Source organism: Natator depressus, chromosome 12, assembly GCF_965152275.1.
Source record: "Natator depressus isolate rNatDep1 chromosome 12, rNatDep2.hap1, whole genome shotgun sequence".
Classification (NCBI taxonomy): domain Eukaryota; kingdom Metazoa; phylum Chordata; order Testudines; family Cheloniidae; genus Natator; species Natator depressus.
Genome location: NC_134245.1, coordinates 22,466,060 through 22,493,509, shown reverse-complemented (window position 1 = coordinate 22,493,509; position 27,450 = coordinate 22,466,060). Strand labels below are relative to the sequence as shown.

General features: G+C 39.5%; 1 long non-coding RNA gene across 1 annotated transcript; it reads left to right on the top strand.

Moving 5' to 3' along the window:
• The first annotated feature begins 277 nt into the window (after positions 1-277).
• LOC141996858 (uncharacterized) lies at positions 278-16,202 on the top strand. The gene is made up of 4 exons (XR_012641630.1): positions 278-305; positions 6,070-6,162; positions 8,863-8,961; positions 16,071-16,202. It is a non-coding gene; the product is annotated as an uncharacterized LOC141996858 (long non-coding RNA).
• Positions 16,203-27,450: the final 11,248 nt, after the last annotated feature.

The following is a 27,450-nucleotide window of genomic DNA, read 5'->3' as shown; positions in this document are numbered from 1 at the left end:
TATTTTAAAATCCTAATGCTTGTCTACAACTGTTTGACTTGACAAGTATAAATTCACAGATTATCTTGCTATAGTTACTGTGGATACGTTGTTTATTAAATTAGGTATTTTAGTTAAGGCACCTCAAGTTCAATACAATAATTCATCTGCAATCTTTTCTAGTATTTATCCAGCTCATCTGAACTGAAGATGTCCTCAGCAAGTTTAGCAAAGTTGATGTGACTCTGAACAAGAAGTTACCCACCTACTCAAGACTAGGGTGAGCTTTTTGCTAGTGGACTCCACCTACTACAGATCTATCCAAGGTAATTCAGAGACTGCCAGTCTGAATCAGCCCTAGAGAAGTGTATCAGAAAAAGGCAGCCTTTACATGCAAGTATTAGATGCTTTGACACACTTCAGAAGATATTCCTCCTTTCAATTGAGTTCCCTTTGACTCACCAGCACTGTGGACAGCCATTTCAATTTGTCTGCAAGCAAGAAGTCATCCAAAGAGGAAAGATCAAGTCTAAAGCATAGAATGTGAAATCCAGTTTACCAAACTTCTATGAAAAGTTTCTGTAAACATTTGTATTTATAAAGATGAACTGAGCTTGGAAGACTGCCTGACATAAAGAAGTCTTCTCAGGATGCTAGATTATGGCAAGATCTGTAGTGAGTGGCTCCTAAGGGACAGCTCTTTTCTGTGGGTTACTTAGACTGCTTCCTCCCTTCCTAGAGGTGTGATTCAGGCCCTGCGTTAGAATTGTGGTGGGAGTAGTTGTATATTAGCGTGAGATTTCCAGGCCAAAAAGTTTCAATACATTAGATCAGTTTGGGATCAGTATCTGAAATTTCAGATGCTTATTCAAACTGAACTGCTGAACCTTTTGAAGATTTGCCTGTCTCCACCTTTTACACAGCAAATGCATTGAGCCATGCCTTTCACATGTTAAAAATGGACCTGGTTGTGCAACTTTCTGTATTAATACACATACACAGTATAGAAATATCTACATTTATTACTGCGGTTTGCTATTTGGGTAGGTAAAACCGAAGACTAATACCATGCTTAAGAGGATATCCATCAGTACTTACTCTAGCAGTTTAGTGCAAAGGCATATTGAGTGCAGATTTCATTTCACTATAACATCACAAGCTGCAGTGATAGCAATAAGCAAAGCATAATTTATTCTCAAAACAAACTAAGCAGGACACATATTTGTTTAGGGAAATACACAGAGCCCACGTTTCATTTTGCTACAGCAATGCAAGCTACCTTGTAATTCCACTTTTTCATGCATACACTTTGTGTAAGAGCAGCTGTCTTTCCCAACCTTCTCAAAAATAAGTTCACATACTGCAAAGGGTCAAACCTTGCCTTCTCCCTGCTTCAAGGGTTTCTTTTCCTTTGGCTGCTCAGTCCATGCCTTAGATCTGGACTAGAGAGCCACTTCCACCTACTCTATATCTGGATAAGTGTCACAGGCTGACACGGGCTCTTTAAGAGGAAGCAGGGCCCATACACCTGTGCCTGTTCACTGCCCCCATTGGATTATAAGAGAAGGCAATGGTGCCCTGATGAAGAAAAGCCTGGGTGAATCATGCTGGCAGTCAGTCAGTCAGGAAAGGCTCACAGAGAACCCACATGGGGCTTTCACTGAGAGAACTTCTATGGGAGTGACTGCCAGAGCCCTTTTGGGAGGAGAGGCAGTGTGGTCTGCTGAGAGAGACCTGGTGAGTCAGAGCCAGGGAGCTGCAAGAAGCAGAAGCAGTGGGAGCTTCCTGGGAGAGACTGCCAGAGTCCTCTGGGGAAGAAGCGGGAGTCAGTGGGAACCATCTGAGGGAAAAGGGGCCTCGAGGGAGAAAGCCCTGGGTGGCAATGCTCAGTGAACAGGGCAAAGACAATTTCTGCAGGAAGCCTGAAAGCAGGAATGACTGGCAGGTGAAGGGGAAAAATCCCCTAGGAGCTGTAGCCCAGTGTGGGCTGAGCAACTGTTTTTGATTGTTTTGCTTAAATTTCAGGAAATAAAGCAGCCTGGAAAGACATTCTGGGTGTGGCAGTGGGTCCTTTGTGAGCTGTGGAGAAGACCAGCCTTATTATCACTAACCCACTGAATTATTATCCAGCAGGATCAACACCTGCTAATGGAGTGGGATGTTTGAAGCAAACACTACCAGCCTGTTACAGTCTCGTTCTTCACTGAAGTCTCATCTTCCTGACTCTTTACTAACCTTTAACATAATTCAGATCTACCTCCTCTCCTCCCCGACAAAAGAAAATAGTTGCCTATCACAGTTTGAGGGGCCCCCACGCTCATGTGCCTTGCTGCGGATTCTTTTGGCTCACTGTCATCAAAACCTGAGTGGCTCAGTGCTTGGCAGGAAGAGTGAAGTGTGGACTTAATTCCACATGTTAGTGTAAGTGAGGGATTCAGCAAGGAAAAACAATTGATTCAGGGGCTTGGTTCTGGAAATATATCGACTAAAGCTGTAAGCTCTTCAAGGCAAGGTCTTTACCTCCTGTGTATGTTGACAGCACCCAGGTATGTTGTGAGCACTACAACTAATAAATGCGTTGATGTTGCTGGACCTTAGTAGAACAGTATAGTCTGTTAAAAAGCAACAAAATCAAAACAAATATCTCAGAGAATATTCATCACTCCAAAGTCAGCTAACAAATGAGTATAGAAAATTTCAGCTGCAATCATTCTAGGCAGTGTTATTCTCCTTAGGTAAGTGCCAGGGGTTGGTGGCATATCCACACACAACAACAACAAAAAAATCAATGTTCCCAGAGGTTTTTAAAATATTCATTCAGAAAATGATTGCTAAGCCATTTGCTAAGTCTCAGCAAGGGAGTAAAGCTGAACACCTGGGTTGTCAATGCTATATGGCATTTTGAGGGGAAACACCATCTCTCACTGGAAAAGGCCAAATACTGTAAATAAAATCCTTAGTCAAGAGACTGAGGCTCATAGTAAGGATGAAAATGCTAAACCAGTACCATTTCTGACTCTTTCTGGATCATCTGAGGCTCTTTTCAGACATCTCAGAAACTCATCATGTCTACTAGTATTCCTCAGAGTGGAAATATTGGTTTGTAATATGAATGAACATCATGTTCTTCTAAAACCGGGCCAGTGTATTTTTTTTGTTTCAAGTCACTATGCTTGAAATGTTGGCCATGAAGAGTCTATACATAGTGAATCAGCCGTCTCATCTGTCTTGGAATAAGGACATTTTAGAGCTCATATATGGACTGATGTTGCTATTTAATACAGCGGGCATAAAATTCATGACTGCAGCTGACCCCCATTAGATTGTAGCTTGTCGCATATTTCTCCTGAACAGGCAATTTCCAAAAATGCTTTAATCTGTGCATGGAAAAGCAATGCATGATCTGAGCCTCATTAGTGCATCCTATGGTAGATGTATGGACCCATGTTTAACCGAATGAGTATGTGCTTTCTGCATATTGAGCAAGATCCCATGCTGTCAACTTTGTCCTACTGAGCTCTAAACCAGGTGCTAATAGGAGATACATAATAGTGTATATTAATAAGGAGAAGGCCACACTGCAGTCTGCCAGGCCCAGGAGTTTTAACAGTAGTTTGGGGCATGGATTAACACCATAGGCCAGATCCACAGTCATTTCAAAGTAAATACATTCCAGTAAATTAAATTCATGACGAGTTGGAAGTCAATGGTAATTTTGCATGTGAAAAGATTGCAAGATTGGGCACTTTATCTTCAAGCCTTGGATTAAGTGTATCAGACCAATGTCAATGTAGAATGCAGTGTATGCTAAAGAATAGCAGCTATCTATAATATTACACCACATTTACCATATCTTTCAAACTTGCTCACCAATTACTTCTACCATGAATACTGTGGTAATGAAAAAATATTATTCAGTTACCAGTTTTATGAAAATATCTGAGCAAATAGGGGTAGCACAAGACCAGAAGAATCTTAAACTAGCTCCAGACAAATTGTGCTTGCTAAAATATAAACTCAAAAGGTTTAGATTTATTGGAATTCTACATATTCCATGCCCTCACAGACTTCTTTGAAAGGATCTATAGATGCCAATATTGGTAAGCACAAGATCAAAAAGGTGTCCCTTTTAGCACCTACTGGATTTTGTTACTAATTTATTTAACATCCCATCCTACCACAATTTGGGATGGTCACTTGGAAAGTGACTAGTGATAGGATAATTACGGTCTTGATTCTATAACATTGTCTTCAGGAGCACTATTTCCTGAGAAAAAAGGCTTGAAATTGAAACAAAAGGAGAGAGTTATCCAACTACTGGAAACCTAAAATCAAACTCCGCTTTGGAAGAAGTGATTTTAATCAATGGAAAATATGCCTGCTTATGCCAGATCTGAATTTCTGCTCTACATTTTAAGTTGTTCTCAGCCTCTATTAATAGTTAGTAGGGTATCTGAAAGGGGAAGAGAACTCGTACATGTTGGTAAAGAGTTGTTCCACAACTCTAAAGCAGAGTAGATTCCAAATTTCAACTGTAGTGTTCACAGTTATCATTTACCAGTAATTATCTCCCTCAGAATAGGGAAATGTATGGTAAATGTTTGTAACTGTTGAGGTTAAATAGTGATCACTGTATATTGATCACTGGACATTTGTTCTTATAAACAAAATGATGGGGGGTGGTGTTATCTTCTTCATCTCTCAACTGTCTCTTCCAGTTCTAGTGTGAAAAATTGCTGCATAGACACAGCACTTTTCCTAAACAGATTACTTCCCTGTGCACGTGAGTATTCTCCTATAACTGCTTGCATTAGCAACAAAATAAGTTTATACTAATTTTTACTCCTGTTTGCACTGCAGATTAGAAACATGGCTATTAGAAAATGAGAGAAATTATATTCCTTCCATTTACAATCTGTTACACTTAAGCAATCCCCAGAGCATAGTTGGCCTGTAGAAATGTTATGAATAGAGGTGGTGAATGAGAAGAGAAAACCCAGCTTGACTCTCAGAACTTGGGAAGGCTGAAGCTTCAGAGTTGCAATTAGAGCACACCTTTTTGCTTGTAAACTGAGTACATTTGATCAGGAGCTCACGAAAGCTTATGCTCAAATAAATTGGTTAGTCTCTAAGGTGCCACAAGTACTCCTTTTCTTTTTGCGAATACAGACTAACACGGCTGTTACTCTGAAACCTGTCATTAAGGGACAATAAACATGCAACATCATGATGGCATTTTTATAGCTTTCTTCTTCTAAGTAGAACTGCATTTTAAAGTATGGCAACTAATGAAACTAAATACTGTATTTTCATGAGACATCATGGAGTGCAAAGGTGATGAACAAAGCAGTAACAGCTACAATGAACCGCCAGAAGTAATAGCAAAAACTGTCTTCTACAGCATATGTACAGTTCAGGCCTTTTCTTCACACCTCAGAATGCAACAGGAATACCCATCAAGCTCAATCTGTTGCTATACTAGTGGAAATTTATTTTAAATGAGGAAATGCTTGCAGTTACCTGGGAAGATCTTTTCCGCTATTGGCAAGTGAGATCTCTGCTTTGGTCAGCTGTGATTTAAACTGTCTCCTAACCTTTCCATCATCCCAGGTGTATTAATGACACATCTTCAGTACTACCGGTAGTATTCTCACAGAATCCTCTGTGTAGTAATACAACCCAGTGATAAGCACTTGCTTTTGGAAAAGAGCTGTGAATTTGGAAAATTAGCTTCCAAATGCATAATCAGTATGTGCCTCTCTAATTTACATTGAAAAGATAATGAGCTGGCCAGAGAGCCAGTGAGGATGACTGAACATGTATTCCCAGAATTAAAAATAATAGTAATTCCTTCTCTTGCTTTCTCTCTTCTGTCCGAACTCTTACAGCAATGCTAGGTGATCCTGCCTAAATATGTGGCTGCTGGAAACTTTTAGTGTGCTCAGCTATTGCTCAATCTGCAACATGTTGGTCATATTACATATAGTGAGTCCAAAGGCAGTGTGTGTATATATAAGATACAGAGAGCCAAGTATTTTTTTTCTTTTTTTTTCTCCCATTGTTGTTCTTTTATCTTGTCCTCTCTTTTAGGTATGCTTTAATCCTTCATGATGCAGCAGTGGGTGTTTCACTAAATGCTGATGAGACAATGCATGGAACAGCTCTTACGAAGTTGTTTTTCAGGTAAATTTTTGTTTGTACTGAATGCTTGGCCAGTGCTTTTCAGCATATTGGACAGGACCTGGTTACCTGCGGGTTTATCTTGTATTTTAGAGACCTTCAAGATATTTCACAATACAATAATTTAGAAATACCCCCCAAAATAAACATAAATACATTCACAGTTGTGATTGTGAAAAGTTTTAAATTATTTTCCGTGATTAGATTAAATGAGCTCTATGCACACTGTCATTGCACATAGCAGACGCTATATATTCAGTAACAAAAATGTGTCCTTTGCAAATGGGTGTGCTGTTAATCATGGGCTTTGTGTCTTTGCTTATTCTTACATGAGACTGCTTCTCTAAGCAGGTTATTTAGAAGATTTGTTTTTATGAATCATTTTTAGAAGCTAGTGAGGCTTTGTTTCTTTCACTGGGAGAAAGTTAAGACCACTGAGGAATTTGTTCATACAGACTTTTTTTTCCCAAATGTGTGCAAATGCATTTATTGACCTGAAAGTCTTGCTTAAAAACAGTTCTAGGACTATTATATCATGTGCCATGTGGACTTGCATAGAATCCAATGAATTTGCAACAGACAGAACTCTGGAGATATGCAAATCACGGAGGCTAGTGTTTTCTACACTCTCATCTTGATTACATCAAGCGCTCATCGCCATGAATAAGATACAGTATCTAATAGTAAACTAAAAAGCATGTAGTAATAATATTTGTACTGGGCGAACATAACACAGTACTGGCAGCCCCTTGAGTTAAAAAATCTTGACTCAGATCTCAAAAAATTATAAAATTTGCTTTAAAATCTTGAGATTTAAACAAAAATAATAAATGGCCTTTTTTGTCTGTCTCCTATTCGTTAATCTCAGGAGGAAGTTCCTACCCCAGTTTGGGTGGGAACAAATCTGTTGAAAATTCAACCTTAAGGGCACTCTATCCAGAACTCATTGAAATAAAAAGGCAGGCTGCCCACAGGCTGTTTGGACTCCACTTACCATTTCCTATCCTCTAGGAAGTTGCCATTCCATCCCTCTGCATCCCCTTCCAATCATTTCCTTACTTGTCTTCTCATCTTCCCAGCCCTTTCTCTCTGTTTCCTACCTGCATCTCCCTTCCCTTACTCCCATCCTTGTCTCTCACTCTGCTCTGCCACATTTCCTGTCGCATCTTCCTTCCTTCCTGCTCCTTACATTACCTCTCCATTACCACACAATCCCTCTCCCTGTCCCCTTGGTCACCGTTCTTCACCCCTGTGACCTTCAGACATACTCCCTCCCTGCTCCCCTTCACCGGTTCCCTGTTTCCTTCCCAGACATGCCTTTCCCCACAGTCTCATTCTCTGCACCTCCACATCCTCCCACCCACTGCCTTCTCTCTGTCTCTTGCTTAGGCGACAACTGGTGATCAAGGTCAACAATCTTATCTGAGGGCATTCTGGCTTCAGTTGTGTTCAGGAAAATGAGATGGTGGTCATCTTTATTAAGGACAGACTCACTACATCTTTCAAGGGATGTAAAGAAATGGTGCCAATCCAAGCTGAGGGAAGCCTGTGACTGTGATCCTATTGAGAGTACTGGGGGAAGGTAGCCATTTATATTAAGAGCATGACATTATGAGACGGTTCCAACTTTCTCCTGATATCCTGAGCAGTTTCAAAAGAAGTATCTTGAACTGTAAGACTAATGGCAATTTTGTGTAAATTGGCAGCTCTATTAAAATGAAATGGTTCTAGGCATTTATTAAAGTTGAAATAAGCTGTTCACCCCTAGACGAATATTGCCTCCTACAAACTTTCAAGATTTTGCTCATAAGCTTTTTTACTGCTATTTTCCTATTCAGATGAATGTACACTTATGGCCAAAAAAAGCCCCTCCACTGAGTTAGTGTGCCGCTTTGATAAGCGTAGGTAGTACATGGAGGTAGAATTCAGAAAAAGATGTCTGTGCCATAATTTTTTTATGAATGAGTGGGAGGAGAGGTGAAGGGGGAGAAAGACTGAGGCAGTTCTAGTGCGGCAGTTACTACCTAATAGAATACAAGTACAAAAGTGTGTTGAGCATCAAAACCTAGAGGGTTTTGCTGTTCAGCAATTTTTGGTTGCTCCATTAACTAAACTTAGATGGCCAGGACACAGCAGTTTACATAGGCATGGTTACAAGTCTGTTGGGGTGAAATGCCTCAGTAAAAAAGGCAAATTTACTCCCTTGGTGGGTTCTTAATACAAAACTCTAGATTCAGCTTCTCCAATATATTGCTATGAGAGATTAGTAAGTACATCGGTCCACATCCTGCCATTCATTTTTATGCAGTACTCTCCGCTGAGCTTAATTAATGAGGAGTTCTATATGTGGAAAGATGACAAGATACGGTCCATTGTTTAAAAACATAACTTGTGAAGCAATAAAGCAGTATGGTAGAGTTAGCTACCACCTGCAATAATCATTCCCAACAAAAAGGGCCTGCTCCCACAATCTGTTGTCAGGCAAAGTTGTTGTTATGTCATGAGAAGTTTTGCAAAATCAGCCCAAGCATTGGTGATTCATTGTTACTACAAAGATAAACAGGGTGCTTGCAAGGTGTCTTGATGTGGCATTCATGAAGAATTAAAAGTTGAAGGGAACATGAACATGCAGAAATTAAGCCCCTAGGTATAAAACCTATGCATATTTTAATTAACAAGATTTTGATTTCCTAATTTTTCTAGGGTCTGAGATTGGAAATCACCCAGAATTCCTAGGAGCATGCTGCAAATTCAACACATTCCTGTGTATGGGCTTGATGATACAAGCTGCTGATTAAAGAGGTAAATGGGACAAACATTTGTATTAAAGCAGCATCCAGAGGCCCTAATCAAGATCAGGGCCCATCATGGTAAGTATTACAAACACACTAAAGGACAGTCTCTGCCCCAAATATCTTACAATCTAAATTGATAGTGCTGAGCATTCATCTACACAAAGAGGCTTCTGTATAATGCAAAGGAATATGGCACAAGGAAACTTCTTTTTCTGGCTACTGCAAGTGGGCAGAGGGGAAAGTGGGCATGACCATGGCACAATGGCTTAAAAAGCAATCCCATACTTGCAAATGACATACATAGTAGCCATTTTAAGTAATTCATGATACACTTGCTGCCACCCTGGTGTCGTGTTTCATCTGACTACACAGAAGAGTTGATATTAGGAGGAGAGCAGAAGCTGTCATGAGGGCCAAAGGTCATGAAGACAACATAGCAGCAAAACCTCCCAGGAAACAATATGGCACCCAGTCAGCTGCTCAGTGCCTGGTGAGGTATATGGGGCATGGTATTCTGGGCAATGAGTCAGCCTGCAGTGCCCACTTCCCTAAATTCACTTCACCAATCTTGTATAAGAAAGCACTATGCTCATCAGCACTACTGGACTCTCAGTGCTGTTCTCTCCCAACTCTTCCTGGCAATCTTGCCGGATCAAGTCCTGGATGAATAATTTTGCTCTCAGCCATTGAATAGCTGTGCTTTGAATAGGTAAAGTTGCTAAGAGCTTCGCAATTCACATTTTTACTAAAATGCAGAGCATCCAAAATGAAAAGGAGTACTTGTGGCACCTTAGAGACTAACAAATTTATTTGAGCATAAGCTTTCGTTAGCTACAGCTCACTTCATCAGATGCGTTCAGTGGAAAATACAGTGGGGAGATTTATATACACAGAGAACATGAAACAATGGGTGTTACCATAGACCCTGTAACCAGAGTGATCACTTAAGGTGAGCTATTACCAGCAGGAGAGCGGGGGGGGGGGACGACGGACGGACGGACGGACTTTTGTAGTGATAATCAAGGTGGGCCATTTCCAGCAGTTGACAAGAACGTCTGAGGAATATGGGGGAAATAAACATGGGGAAATAGTTTTACTTTGTGTAGTGACCCATCCACTCCCAGTCTCTATTCAACCCTAAGTTAATTGTATCCAGTTTGCAAATTAATTCCAATTCAGCAGTCTCTCATTGGAGTCTGTTTCTGAAGTTTTTTTGTTGAAGAATTGCAACTTTTAGGTCTGTAATCAAGTGACCAAAGAGGTTGAAGTGTTCTCCGACTGGTTTTTGAATGTTATAATTCTTGACGTCTTTGTGTCCATTTATTCTTTTACGTAGAGACTGTCCAGTTTGACCAATGTACATGGCAAAGGGGCATTGCTGGCACATAATGGCATATATCACATTGGTAGATGTGCAGGTGAATGAGCCTCTGATAGTGTGGCTGATGTGATTAGGCCCTATGATGGTGTCCCCTGAATAGATATGTGGACACAGTTGGCAACGGGCTTTGTTGCAAGGATAGGTTCCTGGGTTAGTGGTTCTGTTGTGTGGTGTGTGGTTGCTGGTGAGTATTTGCTTCAGGTTGGGGGGCTGTCTGTAAGCAAGGACTGGCCTGTCTCCCAAGATCTGTGAGAGTGATGGGTCATCCTTCAGGATAGGTTGTAGATCCTTGATGATGCGTTGGAGAGGTTTTAGTTTGGGGCTGAAGGTGATGGCTAGTGGCGTTCTGTTATTTTCTTTGTTGGGCCTGTCCTGTAGTAGGTGACTTCTGGGTACTCTTCTGGCTCTGTCAATCTGTTTCTTCACTGCGGCAGGTGGGTACTGTAGTTGTAAGAATGCTTGATAGAGATTTTGTAGGTGTTTGTCTCTTTCTGAGGGGTTGGAGCAAATGCGGTTGTATCATAGAGCTTGGCTGTAGACAATGGATCGTGTGGTGTGGTCTGGATGAAAGCTGGAGGCATGTAGGTAGGAATAGCTGTCAGTAGGTTTCCGGTATAGGGTGGTGTTTATGTGACCATCTCTTATTAGCACCAGAGTGTCCAGGAAGTGGATCTCTTGTGTGGACTGGTCCAGGCTGAGGTTGACGGTGGGATGGAAATTGTTGAAATCATGGTGGAATTCCTCAAGGGCTTCTTTTCCATGGGTCCAGATGATGAAGATGTCATCAGTGTAGCGCAAGTAGAGTAGGGGCATTAGGGGATGAGAGCTGAGGAAGCATTGTTCTAAGTCAGCCATAAAAATGTTGGCATACTGTGGGGCCATGCGGGTACCCATAGCAGTGCCACTGATTTGAAGGTATACATTGTCCCCAAACATGAAATAGTTATGGGTGAGGACAAAGTCACAAAGTTCAGCCACCAGGTTTGCCGTGACATTATCGGGGATACTGTTCCTGACGGCTTGTAGTCCATCTTTGTGTGGAATGTTGGTGTAGAGGGCTTCTACATCCATAGTGGCCAGGATGGTGTTTTCAGGAAGATCACTTATGGATTGTAGTTTCCTCGGGAAGTCAGTGGTGTCTCGAAGATAGCTGGGAGTGCCTGAGGAGGGAGTCTACATAGCCAGACAATCCTGCTGTCTGGGTGCCAATGCCTGAGATGATGGGGTGTCCAGGATTTCCAGGTTTATGGATCTTGGGTAGCAGATAGAATACCCCAGGTCGGGGTTCCAGGGGTGTGTCTGTGTGGATTTGTTCTTGTGCTTTTTCAGGGAGTTTCTTGAGCAAATGGTGTAGTTTCTTTTGGTAACCCGCAGTGGGATCAGAGGGTAATGGCTTGTAGAAAGCGGTGTTGGAGAGCTGCCTAGCAGCCTCTTGTTCATATTCCAACCTATTCATGATGACGACAGCACCTCCTTTGTCAGTCTTTTTGATTATGATGTCAGAGTTGTTTCTGAGGCTGTAGATGGCATTGTGTTCTGCACAGCTGAGGTTATGGGGCAAGTGATGTTGCTTTTCCACAATTTCAGCCCGTGCACATCAGTGGAAGCACTCTATGTAGAAGTCCAGTCTGTTGTTTCAACCTTCAGGAGGAGTCCACCCAGAATCCTTCTTTTTGTAGTGTTGGTAGGGAGGTCTCTGTGGATTAGTATGTTGTTCAGAGGTGTGTTGGAAATATTCCTTGAGCTGGAGACGTCGAAAATAGGATTCTATTTTACGTTTGGGGACAATGTATACCTTCAAATCAGTGGCACTGCTATGGGTACCCGCATGGCCCCACAGTATGCCAACATTTTTATGGCTGACTTAGAACAACGCTTCCTCAGCTCTCGTCCCCTAATGCCCCTACTCTACTTGCGCTACATTGATGACATCTTCATCATCTGGACCCATGGAAAAGAAGCCCTTGAGGAATTCCACCATGATTTCAACAATTTCCATGCCACCGTCAACCTCAGCCTGGACCAGTCCACACAAAAGATCCACTTCCTAGACACTACGGTGCTAATAAGCGATGGTCACATAAACACCACCCTATACCGGAAACCTACTGACAGCTATCAAAGTAAATCTATTTCCCCATGTTTATTTCCCCCCCACACACACACCCTCGACTGTTCCTTAGACGTTCTTGTCAACTGCTGGAAATGGCCCACCTTGATTATCACTACAAGGTTCCCCTCCAGCCCCCCCCGCTCTCCTGCTGGTAATAGCTCACCTTAAGTGATCACTCTCGTTACAGTGTGTATGGTTACACCCATTGTTTCATGTTCTCTATGTATATAAATCTCCCCACTGTATTTCCCACAGTATGCATCCGATGAAGTGAGCTGTAGCTCACGAAAGCTTATGCTCAAATAAATTGGTTAGTCTCTAAGGTGCCACAAGTCCTCCTTTTCTTTTTGCGAATACAGACTAACACGGATGCTACTCTGAAACCTAGCATCCAAAATGTGTACTTATCTAAAGATTAGTTTCTAAATCAATAGGGCCAGGATTTTCAAAGGAGTCTAAAGGAGTTATGCAGTCAATTCCTATTGAAATATAGAGGGCTTCTTTGCAAATACCAGCCTCTCTCTCTCTTTATATATAATAGGCATGTTTACAGTCGAAGCCGCAGGGTGCAATCTTTTCCAGCCAGAATCACAGCAGACTGTCCATCTCGTCCTCCATGCTCTTCAAGAGCATTTGGGAATTGCCTGCACCAAAAATACATTCAGCCATACTAGGGAATACTTGGATGAATAATCTCATGTGCTCCAGCATCTGCACAATATGGTCTCCATATAAGGTAGAGACCACAATCAGGGTTAGTGCTAGCAATTGAAGTATATATAAATAGTTTTTATTAAGATATAATTTGAAAAGGCAACATGACTGACCACCAATTATTATTTAAATTTAATGTTCAAAGGTTGCTTAGCTGACTTTCCAAATCAGGTAGCATTGTTTTTCTCACAATGTTTTATTGTCATGCAGTTTATTCTTTTCCTCATGGTATGTATCCCTTGTATCAGTTTTAGACTAAAATACTACAAAAACAAAAAAGGTAATGACACTTCCCACACTATTTCAAAAGGTTTTTAAGTGGAAAAAGGTATTTAGTATTTTTAATAAGCATCTTCAATACTATTGAGTTGGTTTCTTTGTTCATATCACAAGATTAATTATGCTGTCAAGCACTTTCAAGGCCTGCTTAACAAAGATTCAGTGATATAATGGTTTGCTTCGCATTGCCTTTTTTCTGCATAGCAATCACAATCAGCATTAGACAATTTAAAACCCTTTCACAAGCCGGAAGTTCTGAAGAGCCTTTTAATCAACAAAAGTAATTTTGCAAACAACTAGATACAGCGTTTTTCATATTAACTAACTTGTGTTAAACTCTATATGCTCTATTCATGAATCTCTGATTCTGGTAATGGATTATTCAGATTTGTAAGAGTTTAAAAGTGGGGAACACAATTAACAAAATATGCAAGTTGCCCCCTATGAAAATTATAATGTCATATCACTCTCATGCTTATTATAAACATGGTATCAGTACTTCACTGCAGTTTCATACATTTTAATTATTTCTTAATATGCTATTCTTGTTTAATCAGTTAAAATATTTTTAAAAATGATGCCCAGAGATTTTAATCTTGCCATTTTAAAACAGACTACTGCTTCTGTACGATATGTTAAAAATCACATCAGTAATAACATACGGTGGGATTCTAAAATTAAAATAGGAAAATCTATTTAGAAATCTACCTCTAAGAACATCTAGTTTGGGAAAGCTTTATGCAGCAGTTTTATAGCAACATAGGATGATAAGCATGCTCACATGAGATGAAAATACCTCTTTGATGGAGGGATTATGAAAGCAAAACCACACTACACATTTGGAATGGATTTTTTTTTTTTTTTGTGTCAAGCACATTTATAAATGACACTAACCTGTTACTGACACCTCTAAAACATTCATTTTTTTTAAACTGCTAGAAGCATTAATTTGTACCATTGCTGCATGTAGTAATTAGCAACTTCAGCAGTGATTTTTCCTGCCCTAAACCTCTTGTGTTTGACAATATTCCAGCCAGGGAGAGGAGTGACCCTGGGATAGAGTGCCACAGGACAAGTGGAGCAAATCCTGTCACAGGAAATAACAGGGTCAGAAGACATTGCTAATGAAGTCATAGCAACTGGTGTAAAGAGCCAATCAGAGAAGGCAACAATCTGTAAATGAGGATATAATTAGCAGGAAAAAATAACATGCTTTGGTTGGATTCTAGGGGAGCCAGTAATGAAGGCAATGACTGGATATTGAGAGAAATTCCAAAAGATTAGAGCAAACATTGTGCAACAAAGAATACCTAATTAGCAAAAAAGTGAATATGCCTTAATTAGAAGGAAATATCTGATTGAAAGACAGAGTTGGCTTTTAATATGAATACAGTAATGAATGTCAGCCCAAATTCCCATTCTGAGAATGAAGAAAGTGCAGCTATCATCAGTTTTCTGCCTTTACCCTGTTGATAATAAATAGGCTCCTTGTAGTGTAAAAGGAGCATTGTAAATTCCATATCTAGAGCATGATGTTAATGCTGTTAAAACAAACAATTTTGAAAATATTTTAATGGGTTTTCACCCAGTTTACTGATTTACCACTGACTAACAGAGCACTGTAGACTAAACAGTGCAGTATCTTTTAGGCTGGCATGTAGTGTTCCTAAGATGTGAAGGAGTAATTATTAAAAGAATTTCAGGAAAGCACACTGTGCAATACGTGCTGATGCCTTGTCCCATGATCCTTGCTAGGAAAAATCCCCTGAAACAATGGGAGTTTAGCCTGAGTAAGGACTCACAATGGAGAGCCTTTGAATGTAAGTACTTAAGTAGGAATATAACTATCCTTTTTCATTTGTTTTTGAATTTAGTGACTGATCCAAAGCTCATTGAATTCAAAGGAAAGGCTTCCATTGACGTCTATAGTTTTTGGCTCAGGCCTTTAGTGAACAAAAAGCTGGGAATGTTGTTAGTAAAAATTAAACATGTTATTCTGAATATAATAAACCTAAACAGAAGAATCCTGTAGTAAATTGTGCTGGTGCAGTATATGTACAGTATTTATGTCTAGCAGTGATGAAATGTGTAATGTGCTACTTCTTATCATTTTATTACAATAGAAAAATCAGGACTCCAACTTGCTAATAATTTTTCGCTTTTATAGACATTTAAATGGTATTATATTTCCGTCTCTTTTTTTTTTCAAAATGGTTTTAGGTTATTGATTGTCATTTATTTTTACTCTTGATATTTAATTGTGATAATTAGCAATCCATGTCATATTCCCAATCTTAAACGTATCTTGTCAATTTTATAGCATATTTATAGATTAATTTAAATGTGTAATTTAATTTATAACTGCATACCTTTGGTTTGTCTGTAACATTAAAACACTTATGGTACAGAATATTTTAATTAAAACTATTCATCAAAAGAAGTCCAGGTAGCATGCTTATCCCTGTTTGCAGTAGGGGGTTCTGGCAGTGAAAGCAAGCAAAATAATGGGTCAATTAAAAAAAAAAATCTAAAGATGGCATTTTCAAAGATCCAGTTGTTTAATTTAAGATAAAAGGAAGTGTTTGCCAATGGATTCCACAAATTAAATTATTATGTTTTTTTCTTACAGCCATCAAGGCAACTAATGCCCAGGCAAGCGCAAAAGTAAAACAAGACAAGAAATGGGCTTGAATTCTCCTGTGTGACATATCTCAGTTTGACACTCAGCATCTGCAGGAAACTGGGATACAATTTTCAGAGGGTTCTTCTTATGAATTGATCTAGACTATTAATTTTTTATTAACTCTGGGAATTTCAACCTGTATTAATAAAAATCGAAGTATTTAACTTTTTTAGGCTGGAAGTGTTCTTATTTTTTTTAATAAACTTTTTAGTGATATGTCTGATAACCCAAAAAATATTCGTATGCTGTGCTAGCAAAAGATATAGCACCATCATTGTGATCAAAATACTTCCTCTAGTGTTACTCAACCAAGCTTTTGCTGCAGCTCTCAGTTGACAGTAAGTCTACCATTCTTTTACCATGTATACTATTTATTCACTGTCAGGTACCTTGAGAGTAAGAGAAATATACTAAAAAATATCAGTGTATTTCTGTACTTCCTTTAACTAATGTATCTCCCACTGATGCTGTTTTAAATTAAGTAATGAAACAGTGTTGAAAGTTCTGACTAGATCTGATCACAAAACAGATTTAAAAAAATTAGCCACTTTAAAAAAAATAGAATCAGCCGACAACTTAATTGTTCGACTTGTATGCAAATATTCTGACAATAATTTGCCAATGCTTCTGAATATAAATTCAGTAATGCATAATTATAACATTAATTGTTTCTTGTGCTTTAATTCTAGATTTCTGTCACAAAACAGATGGTTTAACCTTAATTCATGAAGAAATAGAAAAAGTATTTACTAGTGTTATATTCAGTTAGCATTAAGCGTTTTCCAGTGCAGTACAGTATCATAATGATTATTTATGTTGATCTACAGATTAGAGATACATGAGGTGGGCATAGCACATTGGCTTTTATGCTATTTAGCAATGCCTGCTGCAGTACTAACTGTATTCCCAGCAAGATCCATCTACCTGAAAGCACTAGTTGTCAGAGTATAGAATAAGGAAGTGGTTAGTGGTATGTAGAACAGGTTCATCCTTATAAAATCTTCCATTAACATCATCATTTGCTTTTTAAAGCTACATTATAATGAAATTGAATAACTGAGCTTGAGAAGAGAGGAGGTGAGATGATACTGGAAGGCCGGGTTGGAATTTGGCCTGAATCTAAGGTCTTCATCAAGGAAAAATAGCTTTACAGTTACTAATGTGTGGTAATACTTTATTGACTAATGAATATACAGCTGCTTCTGACTGCTATACTTTACTGTTGAAGACTGTAACAGCCTTGAAATTATATTATTAGTATATGCTAAAGATATGTCTGTCTCCTCTCGGGATCTTAAAATAGGTTCCAAGAGAGAATCCAGGAGAAAGCAGGGTATGCACGCTCCCAGTGTCTTCTGGGGAAATAAGCCATGCACAGATAATAACAGTACAAACAAGTTGATGCTGCTACTTTTAAATAAGCTGTTATTATTGACTAACAGAGGTTGCTGTAGGTGGGATATTGTTAATGACAAATGCTTTGGAACAAGAGAATTGCTACTAATCCATGCACTGTTAATGAGAAACACCTAAATTCAGAATTACACAGTACTCTAAAATCATTTCCAATGTGTGGTGTTTGATAGTTTTGTTGCTTTTCATACAGACCTTTTTTGTTTTTAAAAATATCTATCCTTAGAATTCATATAACACTCTATCTTTGAATTAGCAGTACGTGAAAATTACTAGGGAGGGTTAATAAACCTTTAGGTAGGAAAGAAACCTGACCATCTTTTGCAATAACTTTTTAATTATGGAAATAGGTCACACAACTTTCATTGACAAGTTATGTTGGGGCCCAATCAGGAAAAATATGCTGAGGAGCCCTTAGGTATGTATGTGAGTGCAAACAGCCTTGGAGTACTCTATCAAACGGAAGTTAGCCAGTGTGTGAAACCTTTGTGTGGCCTAGAGCAGACAAATGGTTCTGTCTCTGGCTTCCTCCCACAATGGTCATATCCCAGTTCCCCTTTCCTGCTGACTAGCCGAACCTCTAGATATGAAGTGAAGAAAGCGATGCTGCCCTGTTTCTTCTTGTCTGGGTTACTTGCTATAAGTAGGAATAATTTGGGGGCTCTTCATAGAGAGTTGAGACCATTTCCCAGTCCAAGCAGCTGCATGTTTATGATCACATGCACTTAACCAGGCTATGGTTATCCCATTACGTCCCTATTTGAAGTCAGATGCAGAGGATCTGTGATGTGCTCTCCCAGTAACTTCCATGAAGAACCAGAATCTCGGCACCTATTTTCTGCCATGTATTCCTGCTACTGCTCTTTTGTTTGTTTGTTTGTTTTTGGTTTGGTTTGGTTTGGTTTTGGTATTCACTAGGTGCACATCTATAACTAGAATTTAGCCTTGATATAGCTTTAGAATTATGCATACTCAGGCAGTTTTGCTTTACTAAAAATGATGAAAATATGGATTTGCAATTATTTGAGTTTTGCTTTAAGTTTGGGAAGTAATTAAAGTAAAAATCTCAATACAAAAGTCATTGAAAATCCTTGTGTTTAACTTGGTTTTGCCTCCAAACCATAAACCATGCAAAAATGTGAAATTTCCATAATTTTAATGGAAATCTATACGGTAGCCTAGGTCAACTCAACATGGGGATAGGTTTCTGAAAAGATTTGTGGATCTTAACAGATCCTTCAGCAAACCTGTTCTGCATTTCAGGTTTGTAATGAAATGCAAACTAGGTCAGATTTAGGTGGTTTCAGGTTTTGTTGCAAACATTTTACACAGCTCTAGCCATTATCCATGCCTGAATATCTTCTCTATCTGGTCATTTATGTGTCTAAAGCATCTGTTTAATATTTTACATTGTCTCGGAAAATATCTTTGTTGTCCAAATATAATCTGATCCTAACATTTTCATGAATAAAGTCTTCACTATTCTCTTCCTATATAGCTATGGACATACATATACATTTTGTAAATGTAGTTGATTAGAAATTGAATCTGCATTCCAGATAGTATGGAAATCATGTAATGGAAACTGTTCATCCAGAGAATGGGATACAATTTTTTAACTGAATGAGGTTCTGAATGTTTTTTCTATTTTTTTTAACAGGTGACATTCAGTGTCTTGTATCCACCAATATTTCACTTGCAAAACAGCAAGTTATGCATGTGCATAAGTGTTTGCCAGATCATGGCCTAAAATAGTAAAAACTAAGCAGTCACTATAGTGATAGACAAGAAGGCTTATTGACCTCTGGAACTGTGAGAAGTTTGGAACATTCCCAGGTCTGTCCACTCACATTACTAATAGTACTTACCTCTTATATAGCACTCTTTACCTATAGATCTCAAAGCACTTTACCAAGGAAAGCAAGTGTAATTATCATTACTTTATAGCTGGAGAAGATGAGACAGAAGTAAGCAAGGTCACAAAGCAGGTCAATGGCAGAGCTTCCATAGCTTATGATCTTTGCTGGTGGTTACAAAAAATAAGTAAAAAAATAAAAAAGTGTTTGGGTCCATTTGTAAATTCAGTACCACACATGCGTACAGTAGCCCTAGGAGAGGACAGTTGCTATTGTGGGATGTTGCAGTCCTCCAAAAAGTCAGATATCTATGTCTAAGGTGCCTGTACTGACAGATGAGAAAAACAGGATGGGTTTTGTCCCAAAATGGAATGTTTGACTCCTGCATACCGAGTCTTCAGATACTCCTGTCTGAAATTAGTATATTGTGACAGGGTCAGGCCAGATAGCTACAGGAGAGTGATTTTTTTTAATGTTCAAAAAGGTTTTATTTACAAAGTAACGATTTAATAGAGTTATACAGAGGCAGATACAAAGACAGGTTCTGAAAGAAGTCAGCTATATTGTTTTGTCCAGTGTCTCTGTTCATTAGATGTATACATAAAATCAAGGTCAGAGTTTTGTTGAAGTATTTCCATCAGAGCATATAGAAGTGCCTACCCATTCACTTTTCATTCTGGACTGGGAGGATAAGGGTCAGGATTAAATGACTATCAAGCTACATAAGTCATGAGGAATTCACAACGAAGTTTATACAGCTTCCCAGTGAAGCACTGTATTATTTTTTAATAGGGTGTTTAGCTGTCATATTACAACTTGTTACCAAACACAGTATTATGTAAAAATAATAAATGTGTAGCTGGTATTGCTCTGCCACCTACAAGTCATTCTGAACTTTACACCTGGCAGGAGGAACCTGCTATGCAAATGTACACACACGCACACACTGTCCCTGCTGGCTTCCTTCATTCAAAACACCCAGGGATGGGAGGGAGAGAAGGGGTGGAACCTTTGCTACCTTGCTTCCCCGCCCACCATCCTTTCAGATCCTGGTTCTAGCTCCGCCTTTCCTCGGCTGCCTAAGTATTATAATGGGCTGGGCCGCCCCTGCCGGCCTCGCTCTACGCCGGTGGCAGCCTCCTGCCGCTCTATGCCTACGGGCCCCTGCCGCTGGAGCCTATAGAAGGCAGATATATTAGCCCCAGGTTAAGTAGGTCCCTTTCCCCTGGGTAAGGTAACGGGGAAGGTTCCAGAACAATCAGGAACTTTCTGGAAACAATTAAGGCAGATAGGCTGATTAGAACACCTGCAGCCAATCAAGAAGCTGCCAGAATCAATTAAGACAGGCTAATCAGGGCACCTGGGTTTTTAAAAAGGAGCTCACTTCAGTTTGTGGTGTGTGTGCGAGGAGCTGGGAGCAAGAGGCGCAAGAAGCTGAGAGTGAGCAGGTGTACTACTGGAAGACTGAGAAGTACAAGCATTATCAGACATCAGGAGGAAGGTCCTGTGGTGAGAATAAAGAAGGCGTTGGGAGGAGGCCATGGGGAAGTAGCCCAGGGAGTTGTATTTGTCACGCAGCTGTTACAGGAGCCACTGCAATCCACAGGGCCCTGGGCTGGAACCCGGAGTAGAGGGCGGGCCCGGGTTCCCCCCATCCCTCCATCCCCCCGCAACTCCCTGCTTGATACCGGAGGAGTTGACCTGGACTGTGGGTTCATGAAAACAACCAACTGAGGGCTGCCATGAATCTCAGAGGCGAGCAAATCCGCCAATAAGCACAAGACCCACCAAGGTAGACGAGGAACTTTGTCACAATATTAAGAGTATATTTCATTAGCACAATGTACTCCATATGTTTGCTCGAATAAACAATGCATGTGAATATGGTCAGATGCACAGTCAATAGGGAACTGTCTGCCTGCTTGCATCTTTCATGTAGTTCAGAGATCCAACTGGAAAATTCATTACCTAGTCACATCATATGAATTTGTTATACTGCCTGGAGGACTTTGGGCTCCTAAACCTTCGAGGTAGTCTTTCATTTGTGTCAGATATAACAGGGGTCATTTTAATTTACTACGTACTTCAAGTGTAGTTAAATATGTGTTACTCTCTCACGCATGTGCATGCAAGTGTGTGGTGGGTATATGTTACTAATTCTTCATTCTCTTTCTCTTGTTTCAGAACCATTTGCAGATGCTGCTCCTACAAAATATAAAGAATACTGAAAATAGATGCAATGCATATTGATTGAGCAAATTGTGCTGGACATCTCTATGACTGGGTGGGGTTCTTTTCCTTTAAAAGTCTATATTGGGGCAAACATCCTTATTATTATATATATTGTAGAAGCTCTTAGAGACCACAAACAAGGTTGGGGCCCTATTGTGCAAGGCACTGCATACACACACAAAGTGAGAGATCATCCCTGCCAGGAAGACTTCCTTATCTCAATAGACAACTGACACGCTGTGGGAGAAAGGAAGTATCAAGATATTTACAATAACATAAGTTGAACTGAGGCACAGAGAGAATAAATGACTTCCCCGGGTCACACAGGAAGTCTGTGGTAGATCTAGAAATTGAACCCAGACCTCCTGAGTCTCAGTGTTTTAGCCCCATGGCCATCCTGTCTCTTTGCGAATGTGATATAAATAAGAGTGACTGTGATATACTATATATTATAACTTGTTTATTCAGCATATATGAGCCATCTCTGTCTTACATACTTCCATCCTCAGTGTCACTCCGCACTTCTTCCTCCTCTTACTCTTATGCCATGTCACCCCCCTCAGCTTCAATGTCCCGGCTCCCTTCACTTTTCCTTCCATTTAATTTATGCCCTCCTAAGTAAACTTCCCACCCCCCAATATTTTTTTTGAACCAACATGATGATTGCTTCCCTCTCGGTTCACTTGGCTTGTGTGTTCTACCCCTTCCCCATCCTGTGTCTGTATTGTCCATTTAGACTGTGAGCTCTTCAGGGCAGGTAATGTGTGTGTTTGTACAGTGCCTAACACAATATGTTCCCATTCTTCATAAGGTCCTTATGCAATAAACACAATAATAATAATAATTAATAATAAATAATTGACTAGTGTATAGTATCTTTGGGGGGTGTCTATGGGTGGAGGAGTAGAGGGGTTATATACTGTTAGTGGTTTTTGTGGTTTTGCAACAGGAATGGTATGTCTATGGCAATTGTAACTATTTCACTACAAAGTGTTTTTGTGTATAAATAGGCTTGGAAAGATTAGATTTTTATTGGTAAATGTTTGTAAACAATGATTTCACCAACCACATAAAGACAGACAAAAGTATTTCAGTCAATAATAACTGAAATTTACAAATAGGGAAAGTAAGAGAAGTGCTGCTTGAGAACTTACCAGGTACAACGTGTATCAAATGTGTTGTAATGCCGAGATTAGTAGAGCTGGAGCAGGGGCTCCATTTAGATAGCTTTAACTTGTTGAATCTCAGCATCTACTGTCATTAAATAATTCTTGTCTGACACTGCCCCACCACAATTTTGCATAACAAGATGTGGATGGTTTTAAGACAAACCATTCGCCACTAGACTGCTGCAGTAGTGGGTTCTGTTGTTTACTAAGTAATGACAATACACAGCCATGACAAAGCTCTGTTGCCCCTATGAAAGATAAAAAATGGTAACCATTGATTTTCACTTGGGAAAGATACTAACTGCTCCTTTATGGTGAACCAGCACATGGTGAATGGTTTGTGTTCTATGAAACCCCTTCCACTATTTGTGGAAGCTCCAAGATAAACCACATAACTGATTATTCTTGAGCAATTAGCACAAGGTTGGGAGAACTAAGGGTGACATATTTTTCAACATGCTCAGATTTCCCCAAGAAGAGCTTCAGTTTCCACTTTGAGCTTTTTTCCTGCTACTTATAATTTCTATTCAGACATAAAAAGAAGAAAAACAAACTGCTGATCTTCAGGCATGGAACTCAAGAGTTCTCCTCTTTCCATCACACGGAAATACCAAAAATGCTGTAAGACAATTACTATTGAACATTCCTTTTAAAATTTAATTCAAGGTGGATTTGTTTTTATAATATAACCATACGTAGAAAGGGAGCTTATTCTTCTCTATTGACCTAAAATCAAAATTCTTCCTGAAGTCACCCCTAAAGTGTGAAATTGGCTTTGCTGAAAGAATAGGAAGTTCCTTTAAAAGTAAAATGTACCAGAAAACCATCATGCCCACCTCCACCAATAAAGGACAGGACACTTGTCCTGAATAGACCGTGCAAACAATTTCACACATGCTCACAAGCACTGACACATGCCCTGTGATTGTAGAGTTGAATGAGGCTCTTAGGGGCTTTGTTGGTGGCTCCTGTGGATTCCTCAGGTTTGATCAGAGCTCCCTTTGCTGTGATTGGCCTCATGTGGAACAACAGGAATAATGATTGAAGGAGCACTCCTCATTCTGCCTGAAACACACAAGGCAGCATGGAGACTGGAGCACTGACATTCCTCACTACCCGTGCAAGTGTCTACAAGGAGGAGGAGGACGATGAGCAGGGAAATATCCCTGCTCTTGCTTTTCATCAGCCTGGAGAGAAAGGGGAGGAGACGGGAGAGTAGATATTGGGCCAAATCTGGGCATATCTTAAGTGGCTGCAACTCCACTGAAGTCAACAGAATTGAAGCCACTTTCATAAGGACTGAGTGACTTTGGCCCATTATGTAAAATAGATATACGGAAAGCCACAAAACAATCATAGAGTTATATCTTGGCACCACATTGTAATGTATCTGCTGCTTCTGTTGCCGAATGTTGTGCTAATGGTTGAGAGTCACTAGCGGCAGTGATGACTCGGGGCCTGATCCTGCTGCCCCCATACAGGCAAAATGGTCATTGACTTAAAGGGAGGAACGTACGAATATAAAGACAGCTGAATTGGGCCCATAGCAGACCGAGTTTAGACTTGAAATGAGGATATGGTATTTCTGTCCACTTATCTGTCAACTCTGCTTTGCCTGAGGCGCTAAAGACCAGGATTCCTTTTCTTATTTCATTACCATTTACTTGTTCAGTTTATTCCTGCAATTCACTTCACCGTTGATTTAAGAAACCCTACAAACTACAGTTTTCTTTCAAGTTTTTGTTGCTGGGGATACCAGAACTGGTGCTTGGTTCTTAAGTTCCACTTATCAGCTTCTTTGTTTGTTTGTTCATTCAGAACCACATAATACAGCAGAGAAAGGGACTCCCATATTTTCCTATCCCCATTACAGAGCTTATTTTATGAGTTTCCTTTAGAAATGATTGGCTCAAGGTGCAATAACACAGCTGTCATTGTTTCACAAGAGGGCTGTAATTTTTAGCTTGTATCTCCTCAAACACAGCTGCATTGCCATCAGTGGGTGTTCCCTTCTTTGACCCTGCAACAGTACTTTTAATGTACTACTTTATTTTTAAATATTGTGTGATAATAAGCTGAAGAAAGTTGACCCCTGGTTCTTCTCCTACCAAGATATTTCCCTACTTCTACCTCATGAAAAAGGATAATGTTGTTATTATATGCAATGCTGTTTAGTGGAGACTTCAATGGATCCGGGATTTCACCTGCTATGTATTTAAAGGGTTGTTTAATTGTTGTAGAATCCATGCTTTGACAGTTGAATTCTCATTTTTCTCTTCCTTTGTTCAGGTGTATTTTTCTGGCTGGTGATGAAAGGTAACCCTGAACTTAAAAAACTGGCCCTAAATCCAGAGCAGATTTTTATTTATTTATGTATTTATTTATCTGCCTTCCCCTGTTGTCATTTAGGTAGCACACCCTCAGCCTTCTCAAGAAACCTTATGAAACAGACATATTTTGCAGAGTACTTGGAAAGACTCCAATTTGGGCTATATTGTACCGGAAAGAGCAAGTTCCAGAGTATCAGAGACTGCACAAAGAACGTCCTGCCAGCTGCTGTCTTGCTTTTATAATGAGAAGGATCCAGCTTGAGTGCCTTTGGTGATCGCAGCTGTGGCAGTATGGTATGGGAAGAAAGGCTATCCCTCAGGTAGGCTGCTCCCAGGCCGTTTAGGGTTTTATAGATCAATAGATAAATATCTTTGAGGATCTGGGCCTTGAAACCTAACGTTAGGCACTCAGAGTCAGAGTCAAAGCCCTTTAAAGTTAATGGAAAGACTCCCATGTACTTCAATGGGCTCAGGATCAAGCCCTGAGCTTTGAAAACATTGACCTTGGTATATAATGTATCATTGATGTCACATATAGCTTTGCCCTAGAGCAAAGAATTAACCTATTGTAACAGTACTTTGCACTTATCTAGCCGCTTTCAGATAATAAACACTGTACACTTTACATTACAATAGAACCTCAGAGTTCCAAACACCTCGGGAATGGAGGTTATTCATAACTCTGAAATGTTTGTAACTCTGAACAAAACATTATGGTTTTTCTTTCAAAAGTTTACCACTGAACATTGACTTAATACAGCTTTGAAACTTTACTATGAGGAAGAAAAATTCTGCTTTCCCTTTATTGTTTAGTAGTTTACATTTAACACAGTACTGTACTGTATTTGCCATTTTCCTTTTTTTTTTTTTTTTTGTTTCTGCTGCTGCTGATTGCGTACTTCCAATTCCAAAGGAGATGTGTGGTTGACAGGTCAGTTCGTAACTCTGGTTGTTCGTAACTCTGAGGTTCTACTGTAATTAATTAACCATTACAACAACATGTGTTTGATGTTAGGTAAGTATCAACACTAAATAATGAGTTGAAAACTAATCCTCAAATTCATTCATGCAGACCAGTTTTTGATCCGAGTATATTTGTGCCCTTTTCTATGTGTGCATTCTGCGAACATTTGAGCTGTTGAATTTTACTAACACCATTGCTTTGGAAAAGCAAACTTTAACCTCCAACATGCAAATATTCACTGAAATCAAATTTTAAATATTTCAAATTCATGTGTTTTGAGAGAAGACTCCCAATCCAGGGACAGAAACAATACCATCTAACTTAATCAACACAGCATGAATCTCAAAGTTTTAATACCAAATTGCTAGAATGCTAATCAGGAATTGGGTAAATGCAAAAAGTTCATGAATATTTTTGAATAATAGGTTTATTTAATTTTTGTGTGATCCGTGGGGACATTGAGGCACAGATAGTTTGTGATGTGGCCAATGTCATTCAAGTCAGTGGCAAATATGTATCGAACCAAGATCTCCTGATTCCTGGTCCCTGGCTCTGACAATTAGATAACACTATCTCCCTAATGTAATTTTTTTTTAAAACAACACAATAGTATGTAGAGCCATTTTAGAGAGATGAATCCTATGATTAATCAGTCTTACTGGAGGGAGGTCATGTCACCTTTTAAATATTCTGTTAAGATGAAAAGTAAAAAGTAAAAAACTCTCTAAAAATATCAGACAGTAAAGTAGCTCTGTTGGACTCAATTGACGAAGTAAAAGGAAATTCTGAAAGGGAATTTTGTTCCTCCACTCCCCTCGGGTTGGACACTTTTTGATGTGCTAATGCCATTCATAATGCTCAGTGGTGCTGAACTGCTTTTCCTTGAAGTAATTGTTTTTATAAATTTGGTTCCTTGTCCTGACTTTGACAAAGTTTTTCTATACTCCTAGGCAACTATCTTGCAACAGGATGAGGATTAACCATAGCTATTAGAGCTTGTCAGGAAAAAGATTCCTTGTCCTTCCTTCACTTGAAATGTTTTCTTCCTGGGGATTATGAGTTAATGCATCTGGAACTATATTAGCTCATCCAGGTTTGTGGTTTATCTGAAAGTTATATTCCAGTAATCACATATGCCATCTGGCTAAGGTTCCATTCGGATCATGTTTATCCATTAGCTGCTAAAAAGATCTCTGGTCATTTATCATAGTGAATCTGAGATAGTTTAAATATGGGTGGAAGTGTTTAATTCCCCAAATTAGGGCTAGGCATAATTTTTCCATGGTACTGATAGTTTTTTCCAAAGTGGCTAAATATTTTTATTAGAATTATTCACCCTTAGGTTTATTCCTCCTTTAATTC